We start from the raw sequence: 14,335 nt of genomic DNA on the forward strand, positions 1-14,335 counted from the left end.
CGCACCTGGGAACCGCAGAGAAGGATACCTGAGTCCCAACTGCTGGGTGGCGTCCCCGTGGAACCAGGTGAGCGTAACAATTCAGTGGCACAGCATTCTCCCACCTAATAAAACAATTGGAACACCATGCCCAAAGAAATTAGAACTACTGAAGACCACATCACCTTCCGGAAACAACTCAAAACCTGGCTTTTCAATAGACAATGTCACCTTTGAAGAGACACCGGCTACAATAACACCACAGACAAACAACTAGAGAAGAGATGAGATGGGCCAAAGAACCACAACCAAGAACCTGGATAGATACCATTAAACAGCATCCAAAGAGCCGCGCCAGAGGCTTAAACAAACCAAATTACTTACTAACCTATTTCCCCTTCCTGCTCCTCCGACATAACTGATGTCACTATACCATACCTGGGCTAGCCAAACGACCATAAACCATCCAAGAATCAATTCTATGTTCACACACAGCATCTGTAGATGCTGTAGAACCTTGAAAGAACCACATACATGGTCCGTAAAACCACCAACAGCTCAATCACACACCAAGAAAACGGATAACCTTAAAAATACGGCCACTCTCTATCCAGTGTGCACAACCAAACCCCAAGAACACAGTTACCCCAACACATAACACCACCACACATCCGTGGCACTGAATCATACCCACATGGTTACAACGGACGGGGTCTCTAGAATGAACCCCCACATGCAAAACAGCACCCACAGATGCCTGCTACTCCTTGTTCTGAACCTATCCTCTCTAACATCCCCAACCTCTGTCTTACAGATCCACACGAGCGCCTGGAGACTGCCCCAGGGTGGTAGCGGTGCACAGTACAAATCAACATAACATTACATAATATAACTAATCATAAATGAATGAGACTATGTCCAACATGGATTTGTTGAGCACTTAGTAAACTGGAAATCCAGAGGTATCCTTTTTGCAAACAATAAACCCCTTAAACACGGGAAGTTAATCAAACGGATAGATGATTTACTGACATCAAAGTGCAAGACCCTATTGTTTAAGACAATAAATGGTCACCCAAAAGTGGGAAGATCAAATAAAACAAGAAACAATTTAATTGATCTTTCATCCAAAATCAGAAAAATCCATAAGGAAAAAATTGATATGGAAATTCCGGAAGAAATACAGATAACAGCAGTAGCTTGATCACGATCACAAGATGAAAGAAAGCTTTCTATTCTGCAGTGGAGAAAGGATGCTCCAGATTAAAACCTAATAACTGCACAAAAAGAAGACACAATTATTGGAAAATTATGCAAATATTTATAAGATCCAGAAAACCTTCCCTTATGTGAATTAGATTGGCAAAGAAAGCGAGATCTTTAAGTTTCAATGACATTTCAGAAAATGTTCAACATTTAAGAAGGGCTTCTGGTTAGGAAATCCAAATCTGGTTATGATCAGTGGGTGGTACTTATCTTATTTTGAAGCATAATGTTGACTCATGTCCATAATGCAGAGACTGCTGGTCATCGAAAATCCCAAAATATAATGCAGATCCTAGATGAGGTTGCCTATGACAACACATGGATTAAGCACAAAACATTTATTTGAAAGAATGTCTGGTGTGTGCCTAATTCCAACTCACCTCCTCTACAAAAGAGAGGAATCACATCACCATGGTTTGATCTTCAGATCATCTTCATTAGTGAGTGGTTTGTTCTGCATGTGGCAACACATATATGTTTACTATTCATTTCCTGTCACTTTAGTATGTTGAGTGCTTCCCTAGCCCAGATTTCAAGGCAGAGACTGCAGCTATCTTATTGATCAACCACATATTTTCTCATTTTGGTTTTCCTCAATGAATTGAGCCTGACCAAGGTTGTAACTTTCCAGTGAGGTAATGACTAAGATGGGGGAAACTCAAAGCATTAAGAGAAAATGACATATCGCCTACCACCCGGGATCCATGGGGGTTGGGGGCAGGTAGATCAATACAACAAGATGCTCGTGGAAATTATGAAAATGTTTTTGTGGACTTGGGACCCAGTTGGGGCCTTCAATTACCACTTGTCCTTATGGCTCTGTGATTTTCCCCCACTTATGATTCTTAAGATGTCCCTTTCAAATGCATGACTGGTAGACAAAATGTTTTACCTCAAAATCTGTCGTATTGAACATAGGATCAGACATTGATCAACATCTCTGATGCTCATGAAAATGTGGATAGGTTGTGGGAGCAGCTCCACTATACTTTTGCATATGCACAGCAGAACTTGGAGAAGACTGTGGTGAGTGTGAAAACTCAGTTGACCTGAAGACCACCATAAAGGAATACAAGGTAGGTTATCAGGTTTACCTTTATAATTTCCAAAAGAACCACTATAAATAGTGCAAATTCCTTTCATCTTGGAGTGTCATGGCCACTTGCCCAGGACCAGAGGAGCTGCACCAGCAAGTTGTGGGAACAAGGGGTAGCATGGTTCACACACATCCCTTTGGAACGTTTATACACAGGGGGCCCGGTTGTACTCAGTCCTGGCGCCTTTGGCACCAGGCTCATAGAGAAACATAAGCAAGACTCTTTATTATGGGTAGGAATGCTTTTCAGCAACTTTCCATGTGTGTGCAGTCAGTCCGGGTGTGTCTTTCCATCTTGAGCTGCACGTGCAGCTTTCCATCTATAAGCTGCATGTGCAACTTCAAGGAGTGGCAAGGTGTGGCAAGCAGTACAGAACTAGTAGGCGTGGCCTTAAGAGCTCAGCTATAAAAGCCATCCCAACCCCAAGGCGCACGCTTCACGTTAATCTGCATAATCTCACCGCCGCCTGGGATAAAGCACCACTTACCTTTGGGAATCCAGTCTCCTGCCCATATGCTTACCTCCTGGAGTCAGCATTCACCTGCATTATTCAACGCTGAGCCTGGCATCCATTCTTCATCCTCCGGAATGCAGGACTTCAGCTCTGGACACCGCAGCACGACATCTTCTTCATCCTCTGGCATGCAGGTCTTCAGCTCTGGGCACCTCAGAACGGCATCTTCTTCATCCACGAAGGTGGACCCTGCAAAAGGACAAAAGGCAAGGTTAGACATTACGAACATTCAGTTTGAGGTCGCGCTTGCAAAATTTTTTACGCATATCCTTAAAAGCTCAATTACCTGCTGCCGGACTGCCGCAGGATCCTCTACTCCTCACCTGGAGCCACCTCATGCTCTGTAGCTCTGCTGGTCCACAATCACACCTATTTGGGAGAAGGATAGACATTATTACAGAGTTCACAACAGGCTGTGAGAAAGACAATACAAATACTTCAAGACAAAGAGAAAACTGAAAGACACTTACCAGAAAGGCATGGAATAGTTGCAGCTAGACTGGACACCACGTATGAAGGACCAGTGAAGGAACTCGGTCCTCATCCTCAAAGCGCCCCTGCGAGAAGTAGCAGGATGGAGAGCTCACCATTAATAATTTACAGGTGAGAATTAATGGGTCGATGCATGCTCATGGAAACCACGCTATGAGAATAAGGGTTTGAGAGGGAATTCACTCACAGATCAGCAAACTTAAGTCCTCTCATATCTACGCACGAGCAGTATTCCAATTCATTGCAGAAACCCACAGCCTATTTGCAGCGGGAGGAAGCAGACAGGGGGGTTCAACTTCCTGGGAGGGCTGCAACCGTGCCCCAATGTCCCGCAAATGATCGTAACATGAAGAGGTTCTTTCAAGGTCATAGATAAGATCCCTCCCATTGCCTACAAAGCAAAAGTACCAAAAGAGGAACAGACAGAGGAATGCTGGCTCCATGTGAATCATCTGAAGACCTGTCATCCCCAAAACTCTCTTAGATTAATAATCGAGCAATCAGTTTCTGCCACCAATGAGAATAACTCGGAATAGAATAAAATCTGCATACAAATTATAAATTCAATTTATTAGATGAAAGGATGAATGTTCGTGGAATATTTAACATTATATTACAATCACATCTCTGTTAGATTTATGGACTTTGATGTAGAGATTAGAGTACAAAATAGGAAATATAAAGAAATATGTAAAATTACAACTCTGTTATTATGTTGTATTAAACTAGCCTTAATAAAGCTCTCTTTAGTTAATTTAACTACTGTTCTTTCCAGCCTCATGGACGAAAGCAGTAGAAAAGGATAGGGAACAAATGGATTGGTATAAACTCCTCACCCCAATGAAGAATGTATACCCCAAAGATCCAAGTACACTTATCCGAAGAAAAAAGACCAAGCCAAAGCCACAGCACTAGCAAGACAAAGCCAGCTGAAGATCTAGGCAAAGAAGACCTAGAAGAAGTTGATCATGTTTGTGGCGCTGATATAGTGAAGGGTGAATAAAAGACAAATGTACACTGACTATATTCAAAGCGAGTGGTGCAGGAATAGTGACTTTTTCACTGCTTCGCTATTGTAATATTTTCCTATTGCTAAGATTTGGGTGCAACTGTGGAATGCAGCTAGTAACCTGCACACCTAAGAGACAGCACCTGACCTATGGTGCAGATTTTACAATAAACTAAACTCTGAGAGCGATAATTTTGGCTCATGAAAACATTTTGCTCAAATACTGAATTTTAACTAAAGAATGTGAAAACAGGAGATACAGAATGCCCTAGTTTAAAACAGAACTCTCTGAATTCATGATATCTTACCACAGTGCAACAAATTGTATGGGATTATACTAAACAAAAGATGTGGAGCCCAAAAAATGTAAAAGCAAAATTCAACAATAATCACATTTTTCCTTATAATTCGCAGAACTGCACATCAGAAATTAGAGCATGGCCTATGCTACATAAATATGTTGTTTGCAGTGGCAAACGTCAAGTGAATTATTCTGTCATTTCAGATGATGTTGACTTGTGTACTAAATGCAATTATCACAGTTGGGGAATACCATCAGGGTGCTTATGCGCTCCAGATTCCCTGGTCAATAGTGTAAGCGATCAGCAGCAATCTAGTTAAGAAAGGTGATGCCCCACACCTATTATGAAACCAATAAACTATAAATCCTTAACAGAATTGATTGCACTTGATCTAAATCTTATTATTGACTGTAATAAATAAACCTTGTGCTAGTCTTAAATATTTATTCACACATTTTAGATAGCATCATGTAGCTTTAGCAGTTATTCTATGCAAATTCTGCTCTGCTGCATTTGGAAGATATAGTCGCATCATGTAGCTTTAGCAGTCATTCTATACAAATTCTTCTCTTCTGTCCTTGGAAGATATAGTCAACATGTGTTTCGACCCATCAATATTTATCAAGACTATCTCACTATTCAAGGCAGTATTTAAAATCCCAAAAACCAGATTAATAAGATAACAAATTCTTAATTATAAAGCATATTATAAAAATGCACAAAACACAAGAAAGAAAAGCGAAGAGAGAAGAAAAGCAACATAAGTTGTCAGTATCTTCTATAATAACATTGTTGAAAAAGATTTGGTTTGAAATTGAATCATAATTTTATATTACGGTACCTCTAACAAACCACATGCATCAACACAGGAGCACTCCCCACAAAACCAGAGAGCATGCGATTGGTTTTGATCTCCTATGTGAGCCTCCACCTGGATTGTATCATTCCCATATAATGGGCACCAGTAGTGTTTCCCCTGGTGCTGTTCCTCCTAAGTTATTTTATTACTCAAACAAGTATTCCATAAAATGAGAATTGCTCTGTGTTCGTAACGTAGTTGTCCTATATACTTAATGAGTTGCATCTATTTATAATAAAAGATTAGTATTTAATGTTTAGTTACTAGTTTAGGATATTAGTAGCATTTTATGCCACAATAACACTCACCTATTGAGTTAATAACTTGTCCTGCTGCTCAAGTGTAATTAGTCAGTAATGATAGTGTTTTGAAAATATCATGTTATGGGTATTTATCAGAAATAGTATCCCATAAAGGATAGTTATGGTCAATAATGCAAAGATTCCCCGTGTTTGGTCTCCACTTACCTATCTTTCAATAACGTTGCGCTACCATTGTTAGGGTGTAGCGTTCTCGGCATGCCGCGATTGTTCTCTTTGCGGCCATGTTTTAGTTTTGTGTATATGTGTGAAGACATCATGCATACATAACAAGTGGCGTCACTGCCTCATTGGAATAAATAAACATGGATACCGCGATTGTGCGCGCTGGGAGATTTGGAAACCATACATGCCCCCAATGCATTACAATGCATTAACTTTAGTAATTTCCCTTACCTACTGAGTCCCTCCGCAGCTTTGCTGGATTTCTAGGATTTCTTTTTTTTCACCTGGTAAGAGTGTGAGCCTTTTTTCCCACTCTTACATGTGTTTTGCTGTGTATTTTAAATTTTTGTATTTATAGACTGGAGTCTCACCTACTCCAGAGGCATCACCTTTTTACTGTGTGTCACACAGCACCTTTAGTGCAGTGATACCAGGTCATCTTTTTCAGACTTCCCACTTTAAACTCCATGTTCTGGGACTGACTACTGTCTCCCAGAACATGTAAAGTTATATTTGACTTTATTAGTGTTTTTAAATTCACAGACCTAGTAAAAACTATCTTCCATAGAGTACTGGAAAGGGTTAATAGTTATCCCTTTTTGTCTGTTTCTCATGGAAAATTATTTATTTAAGATTTGGCTGGTGGCAGTGGTATCTACCATTTTTTTCCTACCGCGGACTATGAAAATAGCCTTGGTAATGTTTTAGGCTAAGTTAGTAGCCTCGAACTTTAATCCGCTGGATCCCTTTTAATTCTATTTGGTTCTGGCTGGGTTTATTCGCCATTTCTTTTTGTAAAGGTCTTTCTCGTGTTTTACTCTGTGTGCCAAACCAGGATTGGTTCCTTTGTTCGCCGTCCTTTGGCAGGCTTCTGCACAGAAGCGCTCTTTAGAAGCCTGAGTGTCTGGGGGGACAGTATGTGAGGGAGGGGTTTTGGGCCTGCTGCACAGGGTCTCCTTGGAGACCCAAGTCACACTATTGTTTGATTGGCTAGGTGACTGTCCTGCCAGGACAGCCACCCTGCTGTGTAATTGAGAGCCAGGCTGTATGAATGGGGGAAAATTGCATAAAAAGCAGGTCTCTGGGACTTGGAAGGCAGAGTCACCACTGGATTGAGAGAACCGCAGATAAGCTGAAGGAAGAGGTCTACTGCAACTACTGAACCTCCCGGTGAATCCCTGCTGCAGGTCCGAATCTCCTAAACTTTGATGACAGAGAAGATCTGCAAGGAATCTTCTTCCCTTGAGCTGGTGGGACCAACTAGTTCGCCAAACACCAAGCAAGGCCTCCCACCCCTGGTCAAATTTGCTGTGCATTGCTGCAGTGAACCGGATAGCCAGGAGGACCAGGAACGCACCTTTTATTCATAGCTTTGCTCTGCTATTGTTTTTTCCCTGGGCAGTGCAGGACCCTGCAGTCTTCCTCCTTCTTGTCAGTCCGACAGTCACTTCAGAAACCGTAAGCCTGCAGGACCTGCCAGGAACTTCTGCCTCAGCTACAGCATTCTTCTTCTACTAAGGTACTGTTCAAATCCGGTCTTTCATCCCGTCCGACCGCGGTGAAAGTGTTTGAAATCTTTCTATAATCCAAGGGCTTGTCCTTCTCTACTCTTTTAAATAACTTTTCTTATGACCAACTTCGTTTCGAACTCTTGGCATAGACTTAACCGCAAACTACTCTGAACTGTGTGATCCTCTGCAAAGACTCTGAACCATTAACATTGGCCCAGGCCTAATGATTTGAATCCTAGTTGTAGTAAGCCTTTTCTAGATTGCCCTGCCTACTTACTTGGTTGTGCTCCTTGATTTTGAACAACCTTGGGCCTCATTACAACCCTGGCGTTAACCATGGCGCTATTAGTGCCATGGTTAACGCCAGTATTTTACCAACTCCGCCATGGTGAATGGCGGAACTACCGCCCCATTCCAAGGTTGGCGGGGCTGTAATTCCCCATTCACCATTGGCCCTTCCCCATTCCCATTTTTGCCCCCATAGGGCTCAATGGGAATGGGGAAGGCGGTAAATATGGTACAGCAAATTGCGGTACCGTAATTACCTCGAAAGTCCCTTTGCGGGTTCCTTCCTTAACGGCTGGTAAAACCAGCCGTTAAGGTCGGGACAGCAAAGGGACCTTGAAATTAGGCGGTAAGGGTTTAACTGCGCCAACACCTTTTACGCCGCTGTTAACCTCTTACCGCCAGTGTCGTAATGAGGCCCCTTGTCTATCCCTTCCTTTTTAAATTGCTGGAGTGCCATTTTGCTCACACTTCATTTTGAACTTAACTTGTCCAGAATTCATTAGGTGGTGTGTAGTGTATTAAGATTGTGATTTTCTGCTTCTTTATATTAGTGAACTGTTTTACAACTGATGGTGTAAATAAATGTATATTCTTTTACTCAGAAAACTTGAGTCAGTGTTTGTTTGAACCATAGCAATCACTGTCCTTTGTGTAACTTTTGATACTGCTCACTTTACTCTTGAGATAAGTCTGGCTGCTCAGCCATCGTTACCACTTTATTGTGTAGTACAGGCTTGTACCAAAGGTGAATTTGTACTTACACTTGTAGTCTTAATTGTGTGTGGTGCTCCCAAAGGGCACTGCATATGATTCTGCCTAACAACCCCGCTTCTACCAAGATATATTTTTTCACTTAGGTGTTGCCATTAGGAATTTTCTGATTATCCCTGGAGTAGCTTTTATTCTTCAAGCAATGCTCATAATCTACAGGATTCAGGCAACTCTCATTAATATCCTGGTAAGCATCAGTCCTGGAGAGTGATGTGCTCAAGTAGGGGCTCCATCTAGCTGAAAATTATTTCATTGGAATTTTAGCATGGCACATTATAACTTTTTGCATTTGAAAATCCATATATCAATGCACTGAGACATTGGGCCTCATTACAAGTCAGGCGGTAAGGGGTTAACGGCGCCAGTAAAGGTGCCAGAGCCGTCAACCCCGTACCACCTGATTACAAGGTCCCCTCGCAGGCCCGGGTCAGGGTTCCCAGAGGGAGGAATTACCGGTCCCTCGGAACTCGGAATGGCCCGGTAATTCCTCATTCTGGGAACCCGGACCCGATTTTGGCAGCAGCCATGCCGCCAATACGGCATGGCTACTGCCAAAATCGTAATGAGGCCCATTGTATCTAATGGCTTAAATTATACACAGTTTCATTTTTTCAAATTACACAAATATGGTGGTTTGTTCATTTTTGAAGTTGGGCTTTGGTCTTGGTGTTTATCTTAGCCGTCCTGTAAACGCCCAACTGGGGGGGGGTCACAACCATGGCTATTTATTCCATCACTAGTTGCTGGAGTGTGTCCTATTTATTTGTTTGTGGGCCTTCATTATTTTGGGCACTGTTTGAGATTATCACATGCGTGTAGTACATATTTAGTGAACAGAAATGTTTTCTTACTATTGTATTGAATCTGTTTACAGTTCTTAATTTCCCTAACAAAGACGTTTCTAAATTACATGTAATGTAGAAAGTGGTCAGAGTGATTTGTGAAGTGGCCGCAGGGTGAAATTAGGAGAATGTGATGCTTTCTTCTATGTTGAGGCCATAGAATCTGTTGCCATGAATGGTGAATGATGTTTGACAACATCAGATGTGAGTTTGCTTGGCTGCTGTGGACTGTTTCATAATAAGTTAAGCTGTTATTTTTTGTCTGTTCTCTAAAGTTTAAATCTTCTCTTTGCTGCCATTTGATTCAGTCATGATATTGAGTTATTAAAAGAGTTATTTTTCTAAATGATGTCCTTTGGATCTCTTTCTGATTATGAGCATTTGAGTGCCCCCCATCTGGGGTGGCAGGAACACCTGCTTTTATGCTGGTTTTAGGGTCTATGAGCACCAAACCTTTCCATGGCAAAAGGAGGAGTGGTAGGACACCATGACACCTGCAGAGAGTGGATGACTTTATTGTACTCTGGGAACCTTGCTTTTTAGAATAGCACCTAGACATTTGGACTCAGGAACATAGGTCATCTATACAAGGGGAGACAGCTCTATAAGGGAGTCTAGGATCTTAGGGCTTGAACCAAGTCACACGCAGGTCATGGTGACATAGAAGGTTAATCTGAGTAGCAAGCTTGGAAGCATTGCATGGTATTCTTACTTTCTGAGTGTGCTAATTTGCAGTCACCCTGCAGGTGAAGCTTGGGCTGAGAGATTGTGTAGTGGAGGGAGCCTTTCTGTTATTGTGTTCCTATACTTTTGCTATGAGGAATTATTTCCATTATTTCACAAGCTGTGAAACCTTTTTTGTGTGTCAATGAATCTTCTTCCTATGTGTCATGTGTGAGAACCACAGAGCCATATACAAGTAGATAATTGAATGAATGCCTCTATTCCACTGATAAATGAGCCAAATTAAGGATGTGCACATCTATCTACCTGGACCCTCGGTTGAGTAGTGGGCTGGCCGGGCCACATTTAGTTACAAGGGAGTCCATTCAAATATTGTCAAGGGCACCTCAGTATGCGGCCCACCTTCTGATCATCCATATTTGTCAATAGGCCCAAGTGAGGAGGGGTAGCTCATAGGAGTCAAGATGTCCAGCTTTGCAGAAACTGAGAAGGTACGTACACCAAAGGAGGAGAAAAAGAAGACTAAATTACCAAAGTGGATATCTTAGTATAAGTCTAGCGATGAAACCATCCCTATCCTGACACTGTGTGGGACATCAGCGTAACCATGAGAATGAAATCAGGAGGTCCTGGAAAAAGGAATGTCACAAACCCGGTCCAAATATGATTACATTGTTGTGGAATTAGACATTGGTAGAAATGAAAATCACATGGACCCTTGAATAAATCACTAATTTCTGGCCTCCTTGCCTACATTAAGCAGTCAGACAACTGTATAACCCATCCCTTGATGATGTCATTGAGACCACCAGTGGGCATTAAAGAGCCTATCTTCCACATAATCTAGTGGTATATCCACCTTCAAATAAAGCTTTCTGTAGAGATGGAAGATATGAGGTAGCTCAACTCTGGTCACGGATCTCAACTACAAAGCCCTCCTGAACACAGCTGAACCCTCCCCTCTAGTGTGCAGGCTGACCACATTGCTTCTGCTTGTCTGCATCTTCACCAGGAAGAACTTATGGCTTCAACTCACATGACACCTGACCGAACTAGAAGACGTTCACCACCATGGATATTCGAGGGGGTGGAAGAGGAATACAAGGACCCAGGAGGTGATATGTTGGATTAGGGACGTGGATGATCTGGATGTATATAGACAAGTCGAACGTATTATGACTGTAGCATTATTAGCTTCAGCAACTCACCAACCTATTGTCAGGGCTAATTTGAAGTTTCCACAACAGCTACCCCTAAGAGGCAGGTACAGATCAGAGGAGAACAAAGGCACAGGGTGGTGTACCCTAAATCCAAACTCACCATAGAAATAGAAGGAACAGCCTTTTCAGTGAAGCATTAGTAGTACTGAGTTTCCCTGCACCTGTCACACTGGCAGCAGATGCAAACAAAGTTTAGCACTGGTTAAGCACATTTCAGGGTCAAGCAGTTGAGCCCATCCCTGGAACTTATTTAAATTAGTATTCACTGTCCTTTTTCCTCCTGTTCAGGGAATGGTGCCTCGACTGATTTAATTTCCAATTCTCTGAAAGTAAGAAATGACTATTCTAACAGGAAATAGGATCATATCACATGTATTTAAATTCAGGGAAAGAAATCCATTTTTGGAAGACTAGCTAAACAATGGGGGAATCTAAACATGTGTGAGGAAACAGAAAAAAGAGGAGGAGATATTGGGCAATGCTACTAGGCCACATGATACAATATATTTGGGAAATCTGAAGACACAAAGGAACAACCCGCTCCAGATGCAAATCCTGGAAATGATTAATTGGACATCCTCCAGAGCTCTCCCAGTCCTCCCAATGCAGGATAGAGAGATAGAGAGCACCAGTGACTCATACAGATAGTTGTCAAAAATCCATGGCAAAACTGGTATGCTCACATACATTCACAATGCAAGATATCATGCCTTGAAACACTTGTTTATAGGTGTGTTATAAATTCCATATCATATTATTTCATATCATTTCATATACACATCTAGGTTCTGGGACTGGGAGCTTCTGTTAAAGAGACAGAAGAGCTGGAGAGAGGTGGAGGGAAAGTAGGCTACTGAGGAAGGGGAAAAACAATCAGTAGAGAGATGAAAGGTTGGATGAGTGGAAGTGATATTTGGAAGAGGCTCACAAAAAAGTTTGGGAGAACAGTGGTGTTAGGATGGGAGGGATGATTTCACAAGACTTGTATGGATCACTGCCTAAGGACTTAGGGTGTCACCTTGGTGCAGAGCCATGAACTAGAAGTTTGTCAGCTCAATGAGACTACTGTGACAGAGTGCTCACAGGCACAATTCAGACAAAGACAGAGAGCTTATTGAAGACCTGATGACAGAAGATGGCAGGAGCAGAACAGATTTAATTTAAGGGCACAGTATTCTCTACATTTAGCAAGCAGGGTGAAATAACCACAAAACAGATACAAAGTGATATGGGGGTCAAATTAGGGTTGTCAGCACCAACTGAAGATCATAGCATATGCTGTTAGGTAGCGGGAGAAAATACTACCCATGCAACAAACCGTGGCATGATGATTGCCTACCCAATTTATCACAGTCAGGGATTTGCAAGTGAAGGAGAATTACACACTTGGTCATTCCAGTCACAATTACTCCAAGGAATACTGTAAGCCATCTACCTCTCCAGGGTCAATACATCTTACAAAAACTAGACCTATCCATGACAAAAGAAGGGTCTTGAAATGAATGCTAATGACTTTGTTGGAATTTGGGAATCTTAAATTTTAGACTAGGAGTTGGAATTTTGGACTGGGGACCTGGACTCCTCCAAGAACAAGGGGTATCCCCTGTTCTTGGAGGAGTCCAGGTCCCCATTATGTTTAACCCATCCAGTTGGGCAATGATTGGTCCTGGTCAAACCCCAAGACATGTGGCAGAGATATAACATATGGGCAACATTTTAGAGGTGATCTTTTCTGTTAGGGTGTCCCGGCATGTAGGCAGCAGAATGACATTTGTTCAAGTGGCTGCAGTGGTAGGTGGCAGGGGTGGGGGGCAGAGCATTTATATTGTTCTAGGCTCCTATTTTGCTGTTTAGAGTGTTACTATTCCACTATTTCAAAAGATGTGCAACCTTTTACTGTGCATCAATTAAGCTATTTCTACTGACTCACATCTCTGGAAAGTGGAGCCTGACCATGGCCCATGGCAGATTTAAGGAGGTATGCCATGCCCTATTACCTGTTTATCATCAAAGTTGTTGCACCTCTGAGACAAGTTGTGGTAGAAATTTGGACATAACTCATTAAAGCCTTTGTTTCGACTTGTACACCTTCCAACCAAAATATAATGTTGGCAAAGGAGCCATCATTGGAATTGTGTTTTCCCCCAGTGCAATTGTTTTTCCATTGGAATAACTTCCTTGTGCCTTCACTTCCAAAACTCTGGTCCATTTTTCCCACTTGTACCTTGCTGATCCCCTGGATTCTTTTGGCTCACATGCATTGTGTTGTTCTACCCTTGTGATTCTTGACATTTTCACCAAGAGTTTTTTGTATCTTGCTTCCTTGTTCCTGGACTTCCAAGTTACTTGCACAAGATGCCAAAGAAACAATCCATGCTGTCAAGTGAAAGCTTCATATTTCCATACCAGAGTTTTTACAAACTGTGTTTCCTCTTTTTGCATCTCAATGCCTGTTTCTGTTTCAAATTTTCCAATATATTTGGTTAATAAAGTACAGCCTGTAATTGATTCTGAGCAAATGTATTTGTGAAAAGACCAGGTGCAATTTCAGATTCACTTTAATATGTGTTTGAATCAACGGATTGATGGAAGCAGTTTACATTACATCACATCATCAAATTCAGAAGAAGAAGACATGTAGTTGTGCCACATACGTGGAGAATGAGCCCATTAAAAAACATTATGCCTCTCTAAGAGCTGGATAATTAAAGCAAATCATTAAGCACTTCAGATAACTAAATGCACTTGGCGATTAAATGATCATCATGGCGTCTTCTTTCTACGGAAGAAACAAACTCTCAGGGAGTGACCTTTCATGAGCATCGATTTCTCTATCAGGGAGATGAAACTGTGAGGAAAAAACAGAGAAAACAATACGTAAATGTGAACTTTATTTTCTGCAGTTTTTATAATGACTCACTTAAGAGGCCAACAGAACATTGTATAAATTGTAGAAATACTATACAACAAATAATAATTTTGAGTCTTCCTGGAATCCTAACAGGAGGTAACAACA

Source organism: Ambystoma mexicanum, chromosome 11 (assembly GCF_040938575.1).
Source record: "Ambystoma mexicanum isolate Mex_15411 chromosome 11, UKY_AmexF1_1, whole genome shotgun sequence".
NCBI classification, from domain to species: Eukaryota; Metazoa; Chordata; class Amphibia; order Caudata; family Ambystomatidae; genus Ambystoma; species Ambystoma mexicanum.